The sequence below is a fragment of the Coregonus clupeaformis genome, chromosome 19 (assembly GCF_020615455.1).
Source record: "Coregonus clupeaformis isolate EN_2021a chromosome 19, ASM2061545v1, whole genome shotgun sequence".
Classification (NCBI taxonomy): Eukaryota; Metazoa; Chordata; class Actinopteri; order Salmoniformes; family Salmonidae; genus Coregonus; species Coregonus clupeaformis.
Window position 1 is genome coordinate 29,664,852 of NC_059210.1, and position 25,773 is coordinate 29,690,624.

General features: G+C 47.3%; 1 pseudogene; it reads left to right on the forward strand.

Annotated features, from left to right (window-relative positions):
- Window position 1: 1 nt before the first annotated feature.
- Window positions 2–25,773, forward strand: part of LOC121531529 — a 67,287-nt pseudogene continuing 41,515 nt past the window's right edge.

Consider the following 25,773-nt stretch of genomic DNA (forward strand, 5'->3'; position numbering starts at 1 on the left):
GATGTTCTCCAAGGCGGAGGAGTGGGTCCAAGACCGAGACAATCCTCCCACAGAACTGCGTGAGCAAGGCAGTTATGTGGAAGAGTGAGGAGGAGGTGCTGTGACGCCCAGCGGACTCCAGCCCGGTCCCGATAACGCAGTCCACCCGGTCGGTTTGTTTGTGCCCACAGTCGAGTTCGTCCTGCTGTCACTCAAATGGTCCCACGCCAGCAAAATGGCTTGTCAGCCTGGCGTAGGCTCGGACTATGGCGTTTCTTCGCAGAGGCGTTTTGGTGGCCTGCACTTGGCGAGGGTACTCGGGGTTTTGTTGCTGCCTGTCCAGTGTGTGCGCAGAATAAGAGTACCAATCGGCCCAGCCTGCAGACTACTTGCCCCCTTCCTGTTCCCCGGCGACCATGGTCGCATCTGGCCCTGGACTCGTCGCGGGTTGCCCTTCTGAGACAAATTACGTTCTTCGTGGACCAGATTCAGCAAGTTACGCCCACTTTGTACCCAATTGCCAAGCTTCCTCTCTGCACCTCCGAGAGTCAGAATCCTGGTTAGGGGAGGTTTTCAGGGTCCACCCAGGTTTGCCCAGTGATACTCGTTTCGACCGTGGCCCTCAGTTTACCTCTGCTGTCCGCCAGGAAGTCCTTCTGTTTGGCCATTGGAGCTTCGGTCAGTCTCACATCTGGTTTTCACCCCCAGTCCAATAGTCAGGCGGAGAGAGCCAGCCAGAAGAGTGGAATCAACGCTTTACAGCTGTCTGGTCTCTCCTTCCCCACCTCCTGGGTATCAGTCGCCTTGGGGTTGAGATGCCCACATCCTCTTCCTACCTCTGCCACTCGGATGCTCTCCCTTCCAGTGCCTGTATGGCACTACCAACCTCCCTATTTCCTTCTCAGAGAAGGAGCTCTCAGTGCCTTCTGTTCCAGGCCCCGTATTAACGGCGTTCCCCTTTTAGGGACCTGGCAGCCAGGGCCAGAAGGCACTCCCTTAGGTTTGGACCAGGTATCAGCTCCAGGGGCGAATCGTGCGCCCAGTTCCCGCTCCCACCTTCCCGGAGATGGGGTTTGGTTGTACGGGATCTTCCGTTCCGGACTGATCTGAAGTTGTTACCGAAGTTCATTGGTCACGTTTGTATGGTGGAGAAGGTGATCAATCCAGTGGCAGTTCGGCTCAAGCTACCGGGGAGGCTCAGAGTCCATCCCACCTTTCCTGTCCCCTGCCTCAAGCCTTCTTCCTCAGTCCTCTGTTGCCTCCTCCGCCTCCTCCTCCCCTCCTCCTCGGATGATCGAGAGGTGGTCCGCCTTACTACACGGTGCGTCGTGTGGATTCCAGGCGGGCGGGGGCGGGAGTTTCCAGTATCTCGTGGACTGGGAGGTGTATGCTGAAGAGGGAGTTGGGTTCCCTTGGCGACAGGTCCTAGACGCATGAACCTCATCAGTGACTTCTACCGCCTCCATCCTGGCGCTCCGGGAAGTCCGCCCGGTGGCGTTCGTCGGAGGGGTTACTGTGACGATCCCGGCTGTCTGGAGTCGGGTCTGTCTGGTGACTAGTGTTCCTGCTCGTATCGCCAAGTTTCCCGAGGTTGGGGAAGCGCTCCGAGAACGCTCTGGGTTCTCCGCACACTGCATCCCATCAGCAATCTGCCACCTGGTCTGATCATCACCCTTCTTGGGCCTGGCCCAGCACTTGTCCAGTTCCCTGCGGATCGGTGGCCATGAACAGTATGTTGTCTATCAGTTCTGAGCCAGTAGTGTTAGTTTTGTTAGTTTTGCACCTTTTTGAACTTGCTGGTGCAACCTCCGTTTTGTTCTGTCTGCAGTCTCTCTACCCGGAACCTTCCCCCAACCTCTGCCTGATGGTGGCGGCTGCCGGGGCCAGTACGGACCAACCACTGCACCCTCAACCAGCCCATCCCGCCACCCGCTCTGCTCCCTGGATTATTCAGCTTCACTCGGACTCTATTAATAAACACTCACCTTTGTCTCCCGTACATGCGTGTCTGGTCTTCTCGGTTCGCCGGCAGTTAACCCGTGACAGTGGGCATTGCCTGACTAAATAGACTGCCGCCTGCTGATAGATGCTCCCAGCCCAAACACACTAATAAGTCTGCATGGTAGCTAGTCTAATTCCACTACCATTTGAAACATTGAGGAGTTATTGAGGGGTTATTGTATAATATTTTAAAACGAGAAAGTGAGCAAAAACCGGGTTCCCTTTGTAATGGAACACTTAACAGTGCATACGGAAAGTATTCAGACCCCTTGACTTTTTCCACATTTTGTTACGTTACAGCTTTCTTCTAAAATGGATTAAATAGTTTTTTCCCCTAATCAATCTAAACACAATTCCCCATAATGACAAAGCAAAAACGGACATTTTTGCCCAAAAATAAAAAAATAACTCGGAAATATCACATTTACATACGTATTCAAACCCTTTACTCAGTACTTTGTTGAAGCACTGTCTGAGGTCCTGAGCGCTCTAGAACAGGTTTTCATCAAGGAACTCTCTGTACTTTGCTCCGTTCAGCTTTCCCTCGATCCTGACTAGTCTCCCCACAGCATGATGCTGCCACCACCATGCTTCACCGTAGGGATGGTGCCAGGTTTCCTACAGATGTGACGCTTGGCGTTCAGGCCAAAGAGTTCAATCTTGGTTTCATCAGTCCAGAGAATCTTGTTTCTCATGGTCTGAGAGTCTTTAGGTGCCTTTTGTCAAACTCCAAGCGGGCCGTCATGTGCCTTTTACTGAAGAGTGGCTTCCGTCTGGCCACTCTACCATAAAGGCCTGATTGGTGGAGTGCTGCAGAGATGGTTGTCCTTCTGGAAGGTTCTCCCATCTCAACAGAGGAACTCTGGAGCTCTCTGTCAGAGTGACCATCGGGTTCTTGGTCACCTCCCTGACCAAGGCCCTTTTCCGTTGATTGCTCAGTTTGGCCGGGCAACCAGCTCTAGGAAGAGTCTTGGTGGTTCCAAACTTCTTCCATTTAAGAATGATGGAGGCCACTGTGTTCTTGGGGACATTGCAGACATTTTTCGTTGAGACCTTAAATAGACAGGTGTGTGCCTTTCCAAATCATGTCCAATCAATTGAATTTACCACAGGTGGACTCCAATCAAGTTGTAAAAACATCTCAAGGATGATCAATGGAAACAGGATGCACCTGAGCTCAATTTCAGGCCTGAATACTTATGTTAATACGGTATTTCTGTTTTTAATTTTTTATACATTTGCAAACATTTTTAAAAAACTGTTTTCGCTTTGTCATTATTGAGTTTTGTGTGTAGATTGATGAGGAAAATATTTTATTTAATACATTTTAGAATAAGGCTGTAATGTAACAAAATGTGGAAAAGGTCAAGGGGTCTGAATACTTTCCGAATGCACATTCTTCAAGGCAAAACTGCTCCAGCTCCTTCAAGTTGGATGGGTTCCGCTGGTGTACAGCAATCTTTAAGTCATACCACAGATTCTCAATTGGATTGATGTCTGGGCTTTGACTAGGCCATTCCAAGACATTTAAATGTTTCCCCTTAAACCACTTGAGTGTTGCTTTAGCAGTATGCTTAGGGTCATCGTCCTGCTGGAAGGTTAACGTCTGTCACAGTCTCAAATCTCTGGAAGACTGAAACAGCCACCACCATGCTTCACTGTGGGGATGGTGTTCTCTGGGTGATGAGAGGTGTTGGGTTTGCGCCAGACATAGGGTTTTCCTTGATGGCCAAAAAGCTCAATTTTAGTCTCATCTGACCAGAGTACCTTCTTCCATATCTTTGGAGAGTCTCCCACATGGCTTTTGGCGAACACCAAAGGTGTTTGCTTATTTTTTTCTTTAAGCAATGTCTTTTTTCTGGCCACTCTTCCATAAAACCCAGCTCTGTGGAGTGTACGGCTTAAAGTGGTCCTATGGACAGATACTCCAATCTCCGCTGTGGATCTTTGCAGCTCCTTCAGGGTTATCTTTGGTCTCTTTGTTTTCTCTCTGATTAATGCCCTCCTTGCCTGGTCCGTGAGTTTTGGTGGGTTGCGCTCTTTTCGCAGGTTTGTTGTGGTGCCATATTCTTTCCTATTTTTTAATAATGGATTTAATGGTGCTCCGTGGGATGTTCAAAGTTTCTGATATTTTTTTTATAACCCAACCCTGATCTGTACTTCTCCACAACTTTGTCCCTGACCTGTTTGGAGAGCTCCTTGGTCTTCATGGTGCCGCTTGCTTGGTGGTGCCCCTTGCTTAGTGGTGTTGCAGACTCTGGGGCCTTTCAGAACAGGTGTATAAATACTGAGATAATGTGACAGATCATGTGACACTTAGATTGCACACAGGTGGACTTAATTTAACTAATTATGTGACTTCTGAAGGTAATTGGTTGCACCAGATCTTATTTAGGGGCTTCATAGCAAAGGGGGTGAATACGTATGCACGCACCACTTTTCCGTTATTTATATTTTAGAGTTTTTTGAAACAAGTTATTTTTTTCATTTCACTTCACCAATTTGGATTATTTTGTGAATGTCCATTACATGAAATCCAAATAGAAATTCATTTAAATTACAGGTTGTAATGCAACAAAATAGGAAAATTCCAAGGGGGATGAATACTTTTGCAAGGCACTGTAAATAATCAACATAATAATTTTGTAATAATTGTGGTCCACTGATGGGGATGATCAACTGGCCTGGAGGGTTTCCAAAACCTCCCTGGACCAGCGGGCAGTCCTGAATGTCAAGCCCTGGTGTGTGTGAATGTTTTTATGTGTGTACACCCGTGTGTGTGTATGTGTGTGTGTGTGTGTGTGTGTGTTTGTCTCAGGTGGTGCTTGGTACTCTGCTGTCTCACTGCATAAACATACAGGTCTAGTGAAGGGCAGCAGCATTAACGTTTCATAGTGTGCTCTGCTCTAAAAATACCACTTTAGGCCCATCAGGTGAGTATCATTTTTAATTTAGCACTTTTCCCTGTCTCCTTCTCATCTATGTTTCAGAAAATCATAAATATCTTGTCAAGAAGTACCAGACAAGTAGTACATTTTTGACCCATGAACATATCATTTTAACCATGGTCAAGTTTTGGTAGGGGTGGATGCATTTATCTCTCCCAGGTTTGGCAGTGATGTTACTGTACATACAGTGTCCATCTATTCTAATCAATCCATCTATTGATTTATTAATTTGCCCTCGAGAAAACCTCATCTTGAACACATTTACAAGTTGTATATTTTATTGAACTGTAGCTGAAGCGTGACAAATTAGGCTCCTTTGCTCAATGGTGTGACTGCTAATACTGAGATTCAATATGACAACCATCTAGTTAGATATGAATCCAGCTCCCCAGTCACTGCTATGTAATTTTCCTAAAATCAACACAATAATGAAACAGGGGTCAGGTTGCTATCTTTGCTCCTGCCTGGATACTCGGATGCTAGTTGACAGGAGACAAGAAATGGTACTCTCTCTCCTGTTCTTTTGATGTGCTAGATAAAAACCAGCAACAATGTTCACATAGGAAAAAAAACTCAAAGTAAATTCTGGTGCGAAATGCCATCATTGGGTTTAAGACAGGCTACCTTTGCTACTGAAAGGAATGAATTAGTTACCGTCTTATCGCTGCTCGTATTTACTTTTTTCTTGTGTTGATTTTGGAACAAAGAGACAGTTTTTTGATGAGTTTACCCCAGACTCAGTGTCTGTAGACTCTTTGCAGTCTTTTAGGAAAGCACATGAGATCTCACACACACACACACACCCACACACACATACACAGTATTGTACGACTAACCTTGTGGGGACACACAGGTCAGTCCCATTCAAATTCTAACACTAATTCTAACCTTAAACCTAAACCCCCTAGAAATAGCATTTGACTTTGTGGGGACTAACAAAATGTCCCCAGTTGGTCAAATCTTTGTTCGTTTACTATTCTTGTGGGGACTTCTGGTCCCCACAAGTATAGTTAAACACGTCCACACACACACACTGCAGCCCTGAAAGGCTCTCCCCATCTTTTCGTTAGCAGAGCTCCAGAAGAATCTTCAGAATATTTTTAAGAGCTGTTCACTGAGTGCTCAAGTCTCTTGTCAAGTGTAGCATGGGCAATCAAATGTGGAACTTTCAGCAGTAGTATCGGCTGAGGTTAAAATGTCCTCTGCGTAGCCTGGAAACTGATGGCTGTGCAGAATTAATCTCTTGAGAAAATGAGATGATGAAAGCATGAGATTGGCTTGAGCAGTGTGGGAGAGAGGCTAATGTTCCTTGCCTGTCAACCGTCGTCATAGCATCAGGATGTCAGCGATAATGATGGTCCCTTCATTTCCCCCTCTTTTCTATTCTCTTTTTTTTGTAGGACATACAAGTACCTCATAGCTTTATTGCACCTGACATGATAATTACAATATATATATAAATTCTCTAGGCTTTGTTTGTCATTATGCACTGAGTGTACAAAACATGAAGAACACCCCCCCCCTTTTTCCCTCAGATTCGTCAGGCCATGTACTCTACAAGGTGTCGAAAGCATTCCACAGGGATGCTGGCCCATGTTGACTCTAGTGCTTCCCACAGTTGTGTCAATTTGGCTGGATGTCCTTGGGTGGTGGACCATTTTTGATACACACAGGAAACTGTTGAGCGTGAAAAACCCAACAGCGTTGCTGTTCTTGACACAAACCGGTGTGCCTGACACCTACTACCATACCCCGTTCAAAGGCACTTAAATATCTTGTCTTGCCCATTCACCCTCTGAATGGTACACATGCACAATCCATGTCTCAATTGTCTCAAGGCTTAAAAATCCTTCTTTAACCTGTCTCCTCCCCTTCATCTACACTGATTGAAGTGGATTTAACAAGATACATCAATACGGGATCATAGCTTTCACCTGGATTCACCTGGTCAGTCTATGTCATGGAAAGATCAGTGTTCATAATGTTTTGTACACTTAGTGTATGTGCTGGTTTTAAGTGTATATTTGCTCTAGAAATGCTATTAACCAGCTATGATTCCTCCTGAGACAACATTAAGTTATTTAACTGGGCAGCAACTATAGTAGCTAGCTTGCTTGCCCAACTTGCATTGTCCCTGGGTCCCAACAGAGTGCTGTTCACTGAATTCTCACAGTCACACCACTGTAATAAGCCTACTTGGGTGTTCGACAGGAGAAATTGGTGGACCAAATAAAAAGTGGATAGATTTATGAGTTTGTGACATTGATATGAACGTCTTAATGAAAAAGCTTCTTATCCCTGGATGTTGTCCTTCATCTGACTTGATCTGACTTGATCTGAGACAAACTGTCAAGCCAATCCTTTATAGTAAGTTCTTTGAAGTTATTTTGTAATGTGATTATTGTACTGTACTGTGTAGCCTAATCTGCATCCCTCATTTTGCAGATAAAATATTTATGGTTACAGGAGGTGTATATAATGGCTTAAGTGCATTTATCGTTCTTTGACTAATATTTTAAAGGGGTAGAGTACTCTAGGCTATACATCATTCTTTGATAGAGATTTACTGTTTTCCAGCATTGGATTTAGTTCTACTGTAGTACCAGGCTAATTATTGGAAAACAAAGCCTACATTGCTTGTTATTTCAATTTCACTACCTGAATTATTTACTCACATTTGTGGAATCAGGGCAAGGAAATCCACAGGGACAGTTTACTTCACTACAGACTGGTCCCACTGGGTAGACTACTAATTACTAATGAGCCTGTTGTGGAACTATCTTGAAAGACACAACAACATGTTTTTTATTACTCAATTCTAGTGTGAGCCTATCTTTCTAGACTATCTGTCAAGCCTATCTATCACAGTTGGTCAGTCAGTCAGTCAGTCAGTCAGTATGTCATTGATGCAGTGGTAAATACTGTTAATTTGCACTTTCAGTATGTGTTTACTCAATGCATTCTCCAAGGAACTGGGACTCAGATGCCCCCCTCCTCCTCCTCCTCCTCCTCCTCCTCCTCCTCCTCCCTCTCTTGCTCTGCCGAGCCGAGGGACATTTAATTTGTTTGTCAATCTGCAGTAGGGCTTCTCTTTTACAGATTTACTCTTAAGATGGAATAATGTTAAATGTGACTATACTGTTGTGTAAAAATGGTAGTAATAATAATAATAATAAAGCCTATTAGATAATGATCCACACCATCACATTGGGTTTACTTGCATTGTATTACTTGAATCTAACACAAACCTTGTTTTGGTTTAATGAAGTTTGATGGCTGCCTAGTGCTCACTGCTTGTTTAAAATCCAGGATGCAATTTGAATACCAGCCTATTTCATTTTGGGTTAAATTTAGGCTTGGTTCACTCGTTAGGGTCAGATCAGGATCTCTGCTAAAGCACCATGGATCTGTTTTGAATGTATCCAAACTAGCCAAACAAAACAAAATGGTAGAGGTATTTACATGTTCCACAGGCTGATTTTTGCATTGTTTTTCTGTTTTCATTCTGTAAGCTGGCTGCTCCGGTGGGAACCATGTGTTTTGTGTCACTTGGTCCAAGAGAGACTCTGTAATTGTTGTGGATGGCTCAGACAGAGTGTATCCTACCTGTCATGCTAACCCAAAAGCACCATCTCCATGACCAATTATGAAGTACCAACCAAGAATAGCACACTGGCTAGACTATAGCATCACATTTGTGGCTTGCCATAAAGTCCTGACAGATAATGGACTGTATAGAAAATAGGTCTGGGAATTGACAGGGACCTAACGATACGATATTATCACGATATTTTGGTTCTGATACGATATGTACAGTGCCTTGCAAAAGTATTTATCCCCCTTGGCGTTTTTCCTATTTTGTTGCATTACAACCTGTAATTTAAATGGTTTTCTATTTGGATTTCATGTAATGGACATTCACAAAATAATCCAAATTGGTGAAGTGAAAGGAAAAAAATAACTTGTTTCAAAAAACTCTAAAAAATTAATAACGGAAAGGTGGTGCGTGCATATGTATTCACCCCCTTTGCTATGAAGCGCCTAAATAAGATCTGGTGCAACCAATTACCTTCAAAAGTCACATAATTAGTTAAATTAAGTCCACCTGTGTGCAATCTAAGTGTCACATGATCTGTCACAAGATCTCAGTAAACATACACCTGTTCTGAAAGGCCCCCGAGTCTGCAACACCACTAAGCAAGGGGCACCACCAAGCAAGCGGCACCATGAAGACCAAGGAGCTCTCCAAACAGGTCAGGGACAAAGTTGTGGAGAAGTACAGATCAGGGTTGGGTTATAAAAAAATATCAGAAACTTTCAACATCCCACGGAGCACCATTAAATCCATTATTAAAAAATTGAAAGAATATGGCACCACAACAAACCTGCCAAGAGAGGGCCGTCTACCAAAACTCACAGACCTGGCAAGGAGCGCATTAATCAGAGAGGCAACAAAGAGACCAAAGATAACCCTGAAGGAGCTGCAAAGCTCCACAGCGGAGCACTCCACAGAGCTGGGCTTTACGGAAGAGTGGCCAGAAAAAGCCATTGCTTAAAGGAAAAAATAAGCAAACACGTTTGGTGTTCGCCAAAAGGCATGTGGGCGACTCCCCAAACATATGGAAGAAGGTACTCTGGTCAGATGAGACAAAAATTGAGCTTTTTGGCCATCAAGAAAAACGCTATGTCTGGCTCAAACCCAACACCTCTCATAACCCAGAGAACACCATCCCACAGTGAAGCATGGTGGTGGCAGCATCATGCTGTGGGGATGTTTTTCATCGGCAGGGACTGGGAAACTGGTCAGAATTGAAGGAATGATGGGATGGCGCTAAATACAGGGAAATTCTTGAGGGAAACCTGTTTCAGTCTTCCAGAGATTTGAGACTGTGACGGAGGTTCACCTTCCAGCAGGACAATGACCCTAAACATACTGCTAAAGCAACACTCAAGTGGTATAAGGGGAAACATTTAAATGTCTTGGAATGGCCTAGTCAAAGCCCAGACCTCAATCCAATTGAGAATCTATGGTATGACTTAAAGATTGCTGTACACCAGCGGAACCCATACAACTTGAAGGAGCTGGAGCAGTTTTGCCTTGAAGAATGGGCAAAAATCCCAGTGGCTAGATGTGCCAAGCTTATAGAGACATACCCCAATATACTTGTAGCTGTAATTGCTGCAAAAGGTGGCTTTTGGAATAGTTATGCACGCTCAAGTTTTCTGTTTTTTTGTCTTATTTCTTGTTTGTTTCACAATAGAAAATATTTTGCATCTTCAAAGTGGTAGGCATGTTGTGTAAATCAAATTATAGAAATCTAAAAAAAATCCCATTTTAATTCCAGGTTGTAAGGCAACAAAATAGGAAAAATGCCAAGGGGGGTGAATACTTTCGCAAGCCACTGTATTGCAGTTCTTACGATTATATATCTTTTGCGATTCGATACTGTGATTTTATTGCGATTCGATATTCCAAAACTATTGCTCACCATATGCCTGCTGCAGAGGGACAAGAGAGAGCCATGAGAAAACAAGTTTTGATCAGTCATAGAAATAAAAGTGCTGTAAACTTATTGGCTCCCAATTTAAAAAGAAGATGGAGAACAAGCTATAAAGGGAAAATACTGGAGTTTTGGTGCAGGTACAGCCAAACCAAAACTCAAAAATAATATTCAGAAATGTAACAGTATCGATTTTTCCCACCCTCACTAATAGAAAAGGCCTGTATTTTAGAAACTACCCAGATGTACTTTTGACTTTCTGCATACTGCACAGCTAAGGTACTCTTAATGAGTTGTTAGATAATCCAGTAGCTGTGTGTGTCTGGGCTTTGTTGTTTCTCCTCAGGGGAGGATGTTTAAATCAGTCTGCATGGAGCTTCTACAGACGTGAATGTGAGGCTAGAGAGGAACTCTGTCATAGTGGAGAAAACCTACATCTCCATGACCAACCAAAGCTCAGACTCCATAGTGAACAGGAGTGATACTATAGTCCACTATCAGTGGAAGAGATTTGCCGCTGAACAGGAGGAGAAGCAGCAGAAGCTAAGGTGGGATATCCGTTCATGTTCATCTCCATGATGTACATCACAATGTAAACGTGATCAACACATCAACATACATTGATTTACTGTAAAACAATCATCTAAAGTGACCCTTAGATTGGATCATCAGAAAAGCTTGATGGTCAGTCCAAATCAATGCCTTTGTATGTAGCTTGTTTAGATGCTCCTCTGTCCTCATCCCCCACTCACTCTCTCTCTCTCTGTGTATCTCTCTGCTTTGCCGTGGCTCTAGGTTCTGTTCCGAGCTGCAGCATGAGGAGGAGGATGAGATGGATCAGTTCCTGACAGAGTGTGACGCCAGACCCCACTCTACATGACCGCCTCTCCCTGCTCTCACGCACCTTCCAGCACCGATGCAGGCAGCTGAAGGAGGAATGGCTGTCCTTCTCAGACATCTACATCATAGTGGAACCTCTGGTGTGCTATGTAGAGAAGGGATGGAGGGAGGATGGGGGCATTTTACTGTGGGCTGATAGCAAATGTTTTGTTATAGGGAGTCCAATGGTTTGTGGTACAGTAGCTTGGGTACCCATGCCCATTGACAAACAGTCTAACAAAAGCTTAATGTGTTGTCATAGCTTATTGTTTAATGCAGGCTACGCTACAGTACACAGTATCACCCAGGCTGAATTACATGATACCTAATCACCCTCAGGGATTATAGACTTTACTCAGTATGTGAGTTACAAAGTGCATGCAAAGTGCATTTAAGGGATAGTTTTCTCAAATGCCATCATATTTCTTTACACAGCAGTAGCTAGACCAACTTGCAAACCAAAATCCCCCCATAGTATCCTCATGCTTATTTGGTTTGCGTTATAATCCCTAAGGAAACTTCAATAACTCATTTCATGGATGCACTTCATCACATTATTCCCTGTACCAGCATTCTGTATCAACCCCTATAACTCAGTGTGGTGTCTGCAGCGGTTGGGCATTACATTTACATTTTAGTCATTTAGCAGACGCTCTTATCCAGAGCGACTTACAGTTAGTGAGTGCATACACATTTTTTTGTTTTGTTCATAGGTCTTTGTTTTCCCATTGCCTGGTTCACACCTCCAGCCTCTGGTGACAGTGAAAGATCTGTCTCTGTGGAGTACTCAGCTGTGGTGGAAGACAAACTTTAGCACTTTAATGAAATATCCCCAACCTTTCAAAACACATTTAAAACTCTCTTTGCATAGAATTTTGCCATGCAGCTAGCAGTGAGTCACTGCTTCACAGCAGCTATAAAAGTCCCCTGGATATTCCTATATTTTTGTGTGGCAGTATGCGTGAGCACTTATGAGTAGCCATGTGTTCAGCATTCCCAAACACAGTGGGAGACTGTCCCTGCGGAGCCAGATGCGTGGCCACTTGGATGAGTTCAGACTCTAACCTGATTTCACCTGCTGTCTCGGAGTCTGATCGTTGGACTGAGACGCCCCTGGGGAGACAGCCACTCATTCTCTCATCCATCCTGACACCTAACTCGCCCCAGGCATCTGTTAAGCACACTATGTCCTCAGGGAAGTCTCACCATCATTTGCCCTTGATGCCTCACTGTCCTGTCTGGTCATGTGGTTTTGTGTCAGAGAGTTGGAAAGGAAGAGTGGAAAACAAACACAGACACCCTCCAAAAAAAGCCTCACAAAGACAAACTCTGCACCCAAATATTCTGTATAGCACCTTGAAGAGGCGTGCTCTGTCAGCACAGAGTGAGACCAGAACCCCACTGTTACCCTAAGGCAAACTTGTCCTTCTGCTCTCCAGAGCTCTGCTGATTAGATTTACATTAGTGTCTTTCTAAGTACTACATTAACACCCAGCTGCTTTTCTTTTCCACTGGATGACTTTATCTATTTGACAAAGACACTATCATTTGAACAGAAGTTTTATCTTTCATCAGACATAAGTTTTATTTGATGATAAAGAATAATACTTGGATTAGGGGAGTATTATAATATATAATCTTATATGACATTGAACAAAAATATAAACACAACAAGTGTTGGTCCCATGTTTCATGAGTTGAAATAAAAGATCCCAGAAATGTTCTGTACGCACAAAAAGCTTATTTCTCTCAAATTTTGGGCACAAATGTGTTTACTTCCCTGTTAGTAAGCATTTCTCATTTTACAAGATAATCTATCCACCTGACAGATGTGGCATTTCAAGAAGCTGATTAAACAGCATGATCATTACACAGGTGCACCTTGTGCTGGGGACAATAAAAGGCCACACTAAAATGGGCAGTTTTGTCAGACAAGACAATGCCATAGATGTCTCAAGTTTTGAGGGAGCGTGCAATTGGCATGCTGACTGCAGGTATGTCCACCAGAGCTATTGCCAGAAAATTGGATGTTCATTTTTCCATAGTCTTTTTATAGAATTTGGCAGTACATCCAATCGGCCTCACAACCGCAGACCACGTGTAACCACGCCAGCCCAGGACCTCCACATCCAGCTTCTTCACCTGCGGTATGGTCTGAGACCAGCCACCAGGACAGCTGATGAAACTATGGGTTTGCACAACCAAAGACTTTCTGCACAAACTGTCAGGAACTGTCTCAGTGACGCTCATCTGCGTGCTCGTTGTCCTCACCAGGGTCTTGACCTGACTGCAGTTCGACGTTGTAACCGACTTCAGTGGGCAAATGCTCACCTTCGATGGCCACTGGCACGGTGGAGAAGTGTGCTCTTCATGGATTAATTTCGGTTTCAACTGTACTGGGCAGATGGCAGACAGCGTGTATGGTGTTGTGTTGGCGAGCAATTTGCTGATGTCAACATTGTGAACAGAGTTCCCCATGATGGCGGTGGGGTTATGGTATGGGCAGGCATAAGCTACAGACAATGAACACAATTGTATTTTATCGATGGTCAATTTGAATGCACAGAGATACTGTGACGAGATCCTGAGGCCCATTGTCGTGCCATTCATCCGCTGCCATCACCTCATGTTTCAGCATGATAATGCACAGCCCATGTCACAAGGATCTGTACACAATTCCTCGAAGCTGAAAATGTCCCAGTTCTTACATGGCCTGCATATTCACCAGACATGTCACCTGTTGAGCATATTTGGGATGCTCTGGATCGATGTGTACGACAGTGTGTTCCTGTTCCTGCCAATATCCAGCAACTTTGCACAGCCATTGAAGAGGATTGGGACAACAGTCCACAGGCCACAATCAACAGCCTAATCAACTTTATGCAAAGGAGATGTGTGGTGCTGCATGAGGCAAATGGTGGTCATACCAGATACAGACTGGTTTTCTGATCCACGCCCCTACCTTTTTTTAAAGGTATCTGTGACCAACAAATGCATATCTGTATCCCTAGTCATGTGAAATCCATATATTAGGGCCTAATGAATTTATTTCAATTGACTGATTTCCTTATATGAACTGTAACGCAGTAAAATCTTTGAAATTGTTGCATGTTGCATTTATATTTTTGTTCAGTGTATAAACCAAGTAGTGGATGCTGATTGGCTGAAGGCTGTGGTATATCAGACAATATACCACAGGTATGACGCAAAACTACTTGTTTGCTGTTATATTTATGTTGGTAACTGGTTTATAATAGCAATAAAGCACCTCAGAGGTTTGTGGTATATGGCCAATATACCACACCTCCTCAGGCCTTATTGCTTAAATACTGTATATCACAAGCATATATCATTGAGATACTCTACACTTGACAAATTAAAAACATACAGAATCTTACTTACATGACAAAGACAAACTATACCAGTTTTTACACCAGCAGAATTTCAGTAATCATGTTGCTACTGTAAGTGGCATAGTGTTTAAAGTTGCCTTTTCTGTTGCCTTTCTGTTGCCTGCAGGAGGGGGACATTTGGCCAAACACCACCTCAGAGGTCAACATCATTTTCAAACCACAGGAAGCCAACATCTATCAGCAGATGGTCTACTGTGACATTACAGGTGAAGAGTTTGATCAGATTAGATCATCTTTTGGTAGAGAATGCTCAGAGATTAACTACTTGCTAAAGCAATAATAGTGACTAATAATGTAGAATCCAATTCTAAAGACGTCACAAGCAGAAAGTGGGATGAACAGCAATGAAATGACACTTTGATGAGAAAGCCTCAATTATATTTCTATCCTCTCATACTGAGAGAGAAGTTGTTGGTTGTTTTGCATTTGGTATCCATCTATATTTCCACTTCAGGAGGTCAGATTTCCATTAATTTACATGTCTGACAGGGTTTAATGGGCATGTGGTGACCTCAATAACACGTCATTGAAAGTAGATTTTTTTCCTTATGGCAGTGTACAATATGTGTCGATTTTTTTATTTGCACACCGGCGAGTGGCAGATGTGCATGATTCATGCTCATTTGTTTGCACATTCAGTGTGTTTATTTAATGCGTCTTTGTGTTCTCTGTCTTTGTGCTCTTCATTATCTAGGCCGTGAGTCTCGCCTACCTCTATGAATTGCAATTTAAATTTGACTTCCTTGACATGGGTAATATCTTTATTGCCTCCAAGCACAGCTATGAGGTACTTAACCTTAGTTCAGAGATGCACGGTACTAATAATATACAAAAACAGCCAAGACCAAAAACACTGAAAAACGGACACTTAAATACACTGAATTAGAATGACAGTGTTTTGTTTTACACCATGGATCCAATTTTTCAGTTCTCACCACAACTGAGACTCATAATATATAAAGTGTCAGCTGTTATAAAGATGTTGTACAAGAGCAGCTCTGAGATGATCTCCTGTAATAAGATGTAGTCTGCAGATGCCCATGCTTTATCATTGAATAATTGAAGTATAATTGTGATAACTGTTAGTCTTATAATAGAACAGCACCTGTCACGCCCTGACCTTGAGAACCCTGTTATTCTCTAGTTAGTTTGGTCAGGGTGTGAATGTTGACATATCTATGTTATATATTTCTATGTTGGCCGGGTGTGGTTCCCAATCAGAGGCAGCTGTCGATCGTTGTCTCTGATTGGGGATCATACTTAGGCAGCCATTTTGCCTACCTTTATTTGTGGGATCTTGTTTCTGTTTAGGCGTGTTGCTGTTAGCCTTGAGAACTTCACATTCAGTTGCTTTTGTTATTTTGTCAAGTGTTTATTTAATAAATTAAACATGTACGCATACCACGCTGCACCTTGGTCCGATCCTTTATACAACGAACGTGACAGCACCTGACAGGCACTGTTTGAATTCACTGTTAGATGAATTATTTAAAGTCTGCCTGCCCAGTCAGCCCCTTTTAGTTTTTAGGGCATTTGTGGCAGCCTTACTGTAATAGCAAAATCCCCTGTGAAACTGGTTCCCACAGACAAAAAAAAGACTGTTGGGTCATGTATTGCCAGATACTGTGTTTTACAGAATCTATCTTTCCAGTGCCAGCAAACAAGTGTAGATAAAACCATGCAATATACACTAATTTCTACTGCGCTACACTTACAGTATGCTACATGTGAATTCTGATTTGATCAAATCTTATACATTAGATACAAAACAAATGGTGCTTGGTTAATCATTCTTACGTTTACAGTTGATTGGTTTTCACTACAAGTATTCTCTCCATGGTTTGACTCCACTATCCATGCCATCTCTTCTCAGGTGCTGCTTCTTTCCAATAATGGTCTCATTGAGGGCCCCTTAAACCTGGTTCCTCCTAGCTCAGCGTTTGGCGAGTGTTTATCCTTCAGCCCCACTAAGATGATGGTTCCCCCTGGGGCCTGCCATGCTCTGGAGGTCTGCTTGTCCTCCAGCACCCTGGGGGTCTTCTCTGAGGAGTCCCTCTTCACTCAGCCTATCAGCCTCACATTCAGGTAACCCTCCCTCACCCCATCACCTTGCTCATCCATCTCAGCACAATCCTTTACCTCTCCACCATTGTCTTGTTAGGGTCTGTACAGTACATCACCACCTTGGTAGATAAAACATTGGTGGGCATGTCCAGACACATCTATCACCCCATAACTCAGCAGGTAGACTTTTCTAAAATGTAAATGTAGCAATGTAGAAAACACATGACCTACATTAATCCACCGAATGCTTCATCTTCTGAATACTTGCTCTCCCTGACTTGCCCATTGTCACTTTACCGATGTGGATGTGGTGGAGGAGTCAAGCGCAGGAAACAGAGGTTAGTCCAACAAGACTTTAATAGTCTAAATAACACGAGTAGAAAACCCCGACCTCGAAAATACACGAAGTGGCGAGGGAAAATTACGCACACGCGTAAAACACTAAACATGAAACACAACGGAAAACAAGCACGTAGCATCGACAAAGTGGCAACAAAATAACAACACACAATTACCCTAGAGCAAAACAAGGAACTTATAAGACACGTAATCAACACCCAAACAGACACAGGTGTGACAGACAGACAAAAGCAATCAAATACAGAAACATAGAGCGGTGGCAGCTAGTACTCCGGGGACGGCGAGCGCCGAAGCCTGCCCGAACCAGGAGGAGGAGCAGCCTCGGCCGAAACCGTGACAGTACCCCCCCCCCTTGACGCGCGGCTCCAGCCGCGCGCCGACCCCGGCCTCGGGGACGGCCAGGAGGACGCGGACCCGGGCGCGTGGGATGCCCACGGTGAAACTCAGTCAGGAGGGATGGATCGAGTATGTCCCTCCTGGGCACCCAGCACCGTTCCTCCGGACCGTACCCCTCCCACTCCACGAGATACTGGAGACCACTCCTCCGGCGCCTCGAGTCCAAGATGGTCCGGACCCTGTACGCCGGGGCCCCCTCGATGTCCAAAGGGGGCGGAGGGGTCTCTCCTATCTCATCTTCTTGGAGTGGGCCAGCTACCACCGGCCTGAGAAGAGACACATGGAACGAGGGGTTAATATTTTTATACTCAATTGGCAGTTGTAACCTGTAACACACCTCGTTCAATCTTCTCAGGACTTTGAAGGGCCCCACAAACCGCCGACCCAGCTTCCGGCAGGGCAGGCGGAGGGGCAGGTTTCGAGTCGAGAGCCAGACTCGATCTCCCGGTGCGTACACCGGTCCCTCACAGCGGTGGCGATCGGCGCTCGCCTTTTGTTGACGGATGGCACGCTGCAGATGGACATGGGCAGCGTCCCACGTCTCCTCCGAGCGCCGAATCCACTCGTCCACCGCAGGGGGCCTCGATCTGGCTCTCGTGCCACGGTGCCAGGACCGGCTGATAACCTAAAACACACTGGAAAGGTGTTAAGTTGGTGGAGGAGTGGCGGAGAGAGTTCTGGGCCATCTCTGCCCAGGGGATGAACCTCGACCACTCCTCCGGCCGGTCCCGGCAATAGGACCTCAAAAACCTACCCACATCCTGGTTGACACGTTCCACCTGCCCATTACTCTCTGGGTGGTACCCGAGGTAAGGCTTACCGAGACCCCCAACCGTTCCATGAACGCTCCCCAAACTCTGGAAGTGAACTGGGGACCTCGGTCAGACACAATATCCTCGGGGACCCCATAGTGCCGGAACACATGGGTAAATAGGGCCTCAGCGGTTTGTAGGGCAGTAGGGAGACCCGGCATGGGAAGGAGACGACAGGCCTTGGAAAACCGATCCACAACGACCAATATGGTGGTATTCCCCTGGGAGGGGGTAGGTCTGTTACGAAATCCACCGATAGGTGGGACCATGGTCATTGTGGAACGGGCAGGGGATGTAGCTTACCCCTGGGCAAATGTCTAGGCGCCTTACACTGGGCACACACAGAGCAGGAGGAGACATAAACCCTCACATCCCTAGCTAACGTTGGCCACCAGTATTTCATGCTAAGACAGTGCACGGTCCGGCCAATACCTGGATGTCCAGAGGAGGGTGATGTATGAGCCCAATAAATAAGACGATCACGGACCTCGAGCGGAACGTACGTCCGCCCCACAGGACACTCGGGGGGAGTAGGGTCGGTACGCAGTGCCCGCTCGATTTCCGCATCGACCTCCCATACCACCGGAGCCACCAAACAAGATTCCGGCAATATGGAAGTAGGCTCGTTGGACCTCTCCTCCGTGTCATACCGCCGGGACAGGGCGTCTGCCTTACCATTCTGGGACCCTGGTGTCACAAGCCGGGCTAGAACTCCGGTCTCAAATGTGTAGAGCTGGGGGTACTACCCCTTAGCCACAGAGGAGATGTAGTAGGACCCAAATGAAACACCCAAGGCAATACTCCAGGTAAGTAGATTTAATGTTCCAAAACAGCAGGCAAAACAAAACAACTCCCCGAGGGGAGAAAAACAAACTAAAGATAACTTCGAATAACTTACTAGGACTGATACGGTGGGACAAAGCAGGAGACACATAGACAGGACGCAATAACCAAGTGAGAAACAAGGGGAAAACACACAGCTAAAATACTCAAGGGGAAACAAGGCACAGGTGACATAGATAAGCTAATTAGGACACATGAGGAAAAACTAAGGCAAAGGGGGAACACAGCTGACCTCTAGAGGCCAGGAGACAAACAGGGGAAGCAGGAAGCTGACAGGACCCCCTCCTCTAGGAACGACTCCTGACGTTCCTTCCAGAACACCCTGGCCCCAGGGTGCGAAAATCTCGGATCAACCCTGGGTCCAGGATGTCCCTGGCCGGAACCCAGGAGCGCTCCTCTGGCCCGTAGCCCTCCCAGTCCACCAGATACTGCAGAGAGTTCTGGACCCTCCGGGAGTCCAGTATCCGGCGGACTGTGTAGGCTGGCTGGCCGTCTATGATCCTGGGAGGTGGCGGGGTCTGTGGGGGGGGCAAAAGGAGAAGACAAGACAGGTTTAAGGAGTGAAACATGGAAAGTGGGGTTAACTCTAAGGGAGCGAGGCAGAACTAAACGATACGACACAGGGTTAACCTTTCTAGAAATGCGGAAAGGGCCGATGTATCTCTGGGAAAGCTTCTTGGATTCGACCCGGAGGGGCAAGTTCTTAGTGGCCAACCAAACTCTCTGACCAGCTCGGAAACTAGGGGCCGTCCGGCGGTGGCGATTAGCCTGACTTTGGTATCTCTGGGAGGTCCGAAGGAGGGTACACCTGGCCTTCTTCCAGGTCCGCCTACAGCGTTGGACAAAGCGCTGGGCCGAGGGAACACCAACTTGCGCCTCTTCCTCTGGAAACAAAGGAGGGTTGTAACCGAACTGGCATTCGAAGGGGGACAATCCGGTGGCTGAGGACTGGAGGGTGTTGTGGGCATATTCAGCCCAAATGATATAGGTGGCCCAAGACGTGGGATTACTGGCCGCCATACACCGCAGGGTGGTCTCCAGATCCTGATTAATCCGTTCCGTTTGGCCATTAGACTCTGGATGGAATCCTGACGATAGGCTGGCTGTGGCCCCAATAAGCCTGCAGAAGGCCCCCAAAACCGGGACGAGAATTGGGGGACCTCGGTCAGAGACCACGTCCAGGGGAATGCCAAATATCCGGAAGACATGGTTCATGAGGAGCTCCGCAGTCTCCTTAGCCGAGGGCAGCTTGGGCAGGGGAATAAACTGGGCAGCCTTAGAGAAACGGTCTACCACCACAAGGATGACGGTGTTGCCCTGGGATAGAGGAAGTCCCGTAACAAAGTCCAGAGAAAGGTGTGACCATGGCCTTCGAGGAACAGGTAAGGGATGGAGCAGTCCCTGGGGTCGCTGGCGTGTCGACTTTCCCTGGTTGCACACAGGGCAGGCCTCAACATAGACCTGCACGTCCTTCTTGATGGACGGCCACCAAAACCGCCGTCGGAGGAACTCCAGTGTGCGAGCACTGCCAGGATGGCATGTCAAGGGCGACTCATGACCCCACTGCAAGACGCGGGCCCGAACCGAGAGAGGAACGTACAGGCGACCGGCAGGACCACCGCCTGGATCGGGCTCATGGGCAAGAGCTTCTCGTACCCCTCTTTCTAGTTCCCACTGAAGAGGTGCGACGATCCTAGACCTCGGAATAATCGATGCCAAGGGCTTCTCTTGTACCTCGGGAGAATAGACTCGAGACAGAGCATCCGGCTTGACGTTCTTGGTGCCAGGTCGGTAAGTCAGGATGAACTGGAATCGATTAAAGAAAAGGGACCATCGTGCTTGCCGAGGGTTCATCCGCTTAGCCTGTTGGAGATATTCCAGGTTCTTGTGGTCTGTGAGAACCTGGAAAGGGTGCTGAGCCCCCTCAAGCCAATGGCGCCACTCTTCCAAGGCCAGTTTAACCGCAAGCAACTCTAGATCCCCCACGTGGTAGTTGCGCTCGGCCTCAGACAGGCGGCGAGACATGAAGGCACAAGGGTGTAATCTCCCATCCGCACCCCTCTGTGACAGGACGGCTCCCACCCCCACCTCTGAGGCGTCCACCTCCACCACGAAAGGTCTCTCTGGGTCAGGGGTCACCAGAATCGGAGCAGAAGTGAAGCGGCGCTTGAGATCCTCGAAGGCCCCTGCTGCTTCCGGACCCCAGTGAATCTTGGTCCCTCCTCCCTTGGTAAGCGTCGTCAAGGGGGCTACCACCGAGCTGAAATTCTTGATGAACTTCCGATAGAAGTTAGAAAAGCCAATGAACCGTTGAACCTCCTTGACCGTGGCAGGTGTGGGCCAATCGTGGACCGCCTTGACCTTCTTGGGATCCATCTCTAGGTGCCCGGGAGTGACAATAAACCCGAGAAACTGAGTCTGAGAAACATGAAATTCACACTTCTCAGGCTTAACGTAGAGGTGATTGTCAAGGAGCCTCTGGAGAACCCGGCTAACATGCCCCTCATGCTCCTTCAGTGACCTCGAGAAGATGAGGATATCGTCCAGGTACACGAAGACGAACAGATTAAGCATATCCCGGAGAACATCATTAATCAGGGCTTGGAATACTGCGGGGGCATTGGTGAGCCCGAACGGCATCACCCGATATTCATAGTGTCCCGTGGGCGTGTTGAACGCCGTCTTCCATTCGTCTCCTGGCCGGATCCGCACGAGATGGTAAGCATTGCGGAGATCCAGCTTAGTAAAAATGGAAGCCCCTTGAAGCAGCTCAAAAGCAGTGGCCATGAGAGGAAGAGGGTATCGATTCCGAACCGTGATCTTGTTGAGTCCCCGGTAATCAATACAAGGCCTCAGACCCCCGTCTTTCTTTTCAACAAAAGAAGCCCGCCCCAGCCGGGGAAGTAGAGGCATAGATGAGGCCGGCTGCCAAGGACTCCTTAATGTAGGTGTCCATAGCTGCGTGCTCGGGGAGGACAAGGAAAAGATCCGACCTCTAGGAGGGCAGCACCCAGGGAGTAGATCAATGGCACAGTCATAAGTGCGATGAGGCGGTAAGGCAGTAGCCCGGGCCTTGCTGAACACTGCTTTGAACCGATGGTAAACACTGGGGACTCGGGAGACGTCAACAGACTCTTGAAACTGGGTACTAGGGGCTGAGGAACTCTGAAGCATGCAGGTGAGTTGGCAAGTGGGACCCCAGCTAAGAATGGTGCCAGTAGGCCAGTCGATCTGGGGATTATGTCTGCATAGCCAAGGGTGACCCAGGATAATAGGATACTCGGGAGAGTCAATGAGATAGAAGGTCTCCTCCTGCTGGTGTTGAGAGATGGTAAGTCGCAGGGACTGAGTCGCCTCAGTAACTTTTCCTGGTTCCAGAGGTCTGCCATCTAAGGCTGTAACTGCCTGGGGTTGAGGAAGTAGTTGGGTAGGGATCTTAAGTTCCTTAGCCAAGGTTACATCCATAAAATCACCTGCGGCACCGGAATCGATCATAGCCTGGACCCGATGCTGGTGGCCCTCCCAGGACAGAGTGGCTGGAATAGCTAGGACCGCGTTAGTAGGAGGAGCTCTAATTTTCCCCATCACAACCCTCCTGTAGCTGGGCGGGGACAGGCGTTTCCCGGAAAGCTCGGGGCAAGTGGAGCGGAAGTGGCCGGCAACCCCGCAGTAGAGGCACCGACGCTCCCTCATGCGACGTTCCCTTTCGTTGGAAGAAAGCCTGGAACGGCCTAACTGCATGCTCTCCGGGGAATCCTGGGGCAGTTCAGGAGCCGGGCAGCTCTGAATGACGGAGTCCAAACAGGAGAAACAGAGCTGCTCAGAGGAACTTGGGACTGAGACACCTGACGGCGAGCCGTTCTCCGCTCTCTTAGACGATTGTCCAGGCGGATGGCCAAGGCTATGAGGGACTCGAGATCTTCAGCTGGTTCACGGGTGGCTAACTCATCTTGAAGGGGCTCAGATAACCCTCCCTGAAAGCAGACCCTCAGCGCTTCATCATTCCATCCGCTCCTTGCTGCTATGGTTCGGAACTCAATGGCAAAATCTGCCGTGCTTCGGGGGCCCTGACGGAGAGACAGTAGGCGCTTGGAAGCCTCCCGCCCACTGACAGGATGATCGAACACCCGCTTGAACTCTTCTACAAATGCAGCGTGGGAGTCACAACAGGCCTCCTGGGACTGCCACACCGCAGAGGCCCAGGCGAGCGCCTTGTCTGAAAGAAGGGTAATGAGGTAGGCAATCTTGGAACGGTCTGTGGGAAAACTTGAGGGTTGGAGCTCGAAGGTGAGGGAGCATTGGGTGAGGAAACCCTGACAAGAGCTTGGATCCCCAGAAAAGGGCTTGGGAGGTGGTAGTCGGGGCTCCGCCAACCGAGAAGGCCTGTCGTCACTGGGAGGTGACCGGGGGAAGGGGGAGAACCAAGGAGGCGTTCAAAGAGCTGGTGAAGGGAACTCATCATTTCGGCCAGGAGTTGAGAATGTCTAGCCATCAGCTCCTCTTGTCGGCTGAGAACGGCTTCATGGCGCTGGAAAGAAGCCTCATGTCGAATGATCACCGCCAACAGGTCCTGGGAACTGAGTGTTTCTGGGTCCATGATTGTCTTGGTTATTCTGTCACAAGCCGGGCTAGAACTCCGGTCTCAAATGTGTAGAGCTGGGGGTACTACCCCTTAGCCACAGAGGAGATGTAGTAGGACCCAAATGAAACACCCAAGGCAATACTCCAGGTAAGTAGATTTAATGTTCCAAAACAGCAGGCAAAACAAAACAACTCCCCGAGGGGAGAAAAACAAACTAAAGATAACTTCGAATAACTTACTAGGACTGATACGGTGGGACAAAGCAGGAGACACATAGACAGGACGCAATAACCAAGTGAGAAACAAGGGGAAAACACACAGCTAAAATACTCAAGGGGAAACAAGGCACAGGTGACATAGATAAGCTAATTAGGACACATGAGGAAAAACTAAGGCAAAGGGGAACACAGCTGACCTCTAGAGGCCAGGAGACAAACAGGGGAAGCAGGAAGCTGACACCTGGGATGTATGTGATCTTAAAAACAAACCGGGTTAGGAACATATTCCACCTAGCCTGACGAGGGTTCAATCTCCTAGCTGCCCGGATGTACTCCAGGTTACGGTGATCAGTCAGAATGAGGAAAGGGTGTTGAGCCCCCTCAAGCCAATGCCTCCACACCTTTAGGGCTTGGACTACGGCTAACAGCTCCCTGTCCCCAACATCATAGTTGCGCTCCGCCGAGCTGAGCTTCTTAGAGTAGAAAGCACAGGGGCGGAGTTTAGGTGGCGCGCCGGACCGTTGTGACAGGACTGCCCCAATACCAGTCCCGGACGCGTCTACCTCAACCTGGAATGGTAAAGAGGGATCCGGATGCGCCAGCACCGGAGCCGAGGTGAACAGGTTCTTCAGTTTGACAAATGCCCTGTCCGCCTCAGCCGACCACTGCAAACGAACCGGACCCCCTTTAGCAGGGACGTAATGGGAGCTGCAACCTGTCCAAAACCCCCGAATAAACCTCCGGTAGTAATTAGCAAAACCCAAGAACTGCTGCACCTCTTTTACAGTGGTTGGAGTTTGCCAATTACGCACAGCCGATACCCGGTCTACCTCTATCTCCACACCAGACGCGGACAACCGATAACCCAAAAAGGAGACGGACTCCTGGAAGAACAGGCATTTCTCTGCCTTGACATACAAGTCATGCTCCAACAGTCTTCTCAACACTCGGCGCACCTGGGCTACATGCTCGCTCGAGTAGCAGAGTACACTAGGATGTCGTCGATGTAAACTACTACCCCCTGCCCATGCATGTCCCGGAAAATCTCGTCAACAAAGGATTGGAAGACTGAAGGAGCATTCATTAACCCGTATGGCATGACGAGATACTCGTAATGACCCGAGGTGGTGCTAAATGCTGTCTTCCATTCATCCCCCTCCCTAATGCGCACCAGATTGTACGCGCTCCTGAGATCCAACTTTGTGAAGAATCGCGCTCCGCGTAATGATTCCGTCATCGTCGCAATCAGTGGAAGTGGGTAGCTGTATTTAACTGTGATCTGATTGAGACTACGATAATCAATACACGGGCGCAATCCCCCATCCTTCTTCTTCACAAAGAAGAAACTCGAGGAGACTGGGGAAGTAGAGGACCGTATGTATCCCTGTGCCAAGGACTCGGCTATGTATGTCTCCATAGCCGCTGTTTCCTCTTGAGACAGGGGATACACATGACTCCGTGGAAGAGCCGCTCCTGTTTGGAGATTTATTGCACAGTCCCCCTGTCTATGAGGAGGTAGCCGTGTTGCCCTCGATTTGCTAAACACGAGGGCTAAATCCTCATACTCGGGGGGAATGCGCAGTGCGGGCACTTGGTTCGGACTCTCTACCGAGGTCGCCCCTACGGAAACACCTAGACATCTCCCTACACACTGGGCAGACCACTCCATAAGAGCCCTCTGTTACCACGCTATGGTAGGATCATGGGTGCTTAACCAGGGAAGGCCCAACACCACGGGGTACGCAGGAGAGTCAATCAGATAAAACTGAATGATCTC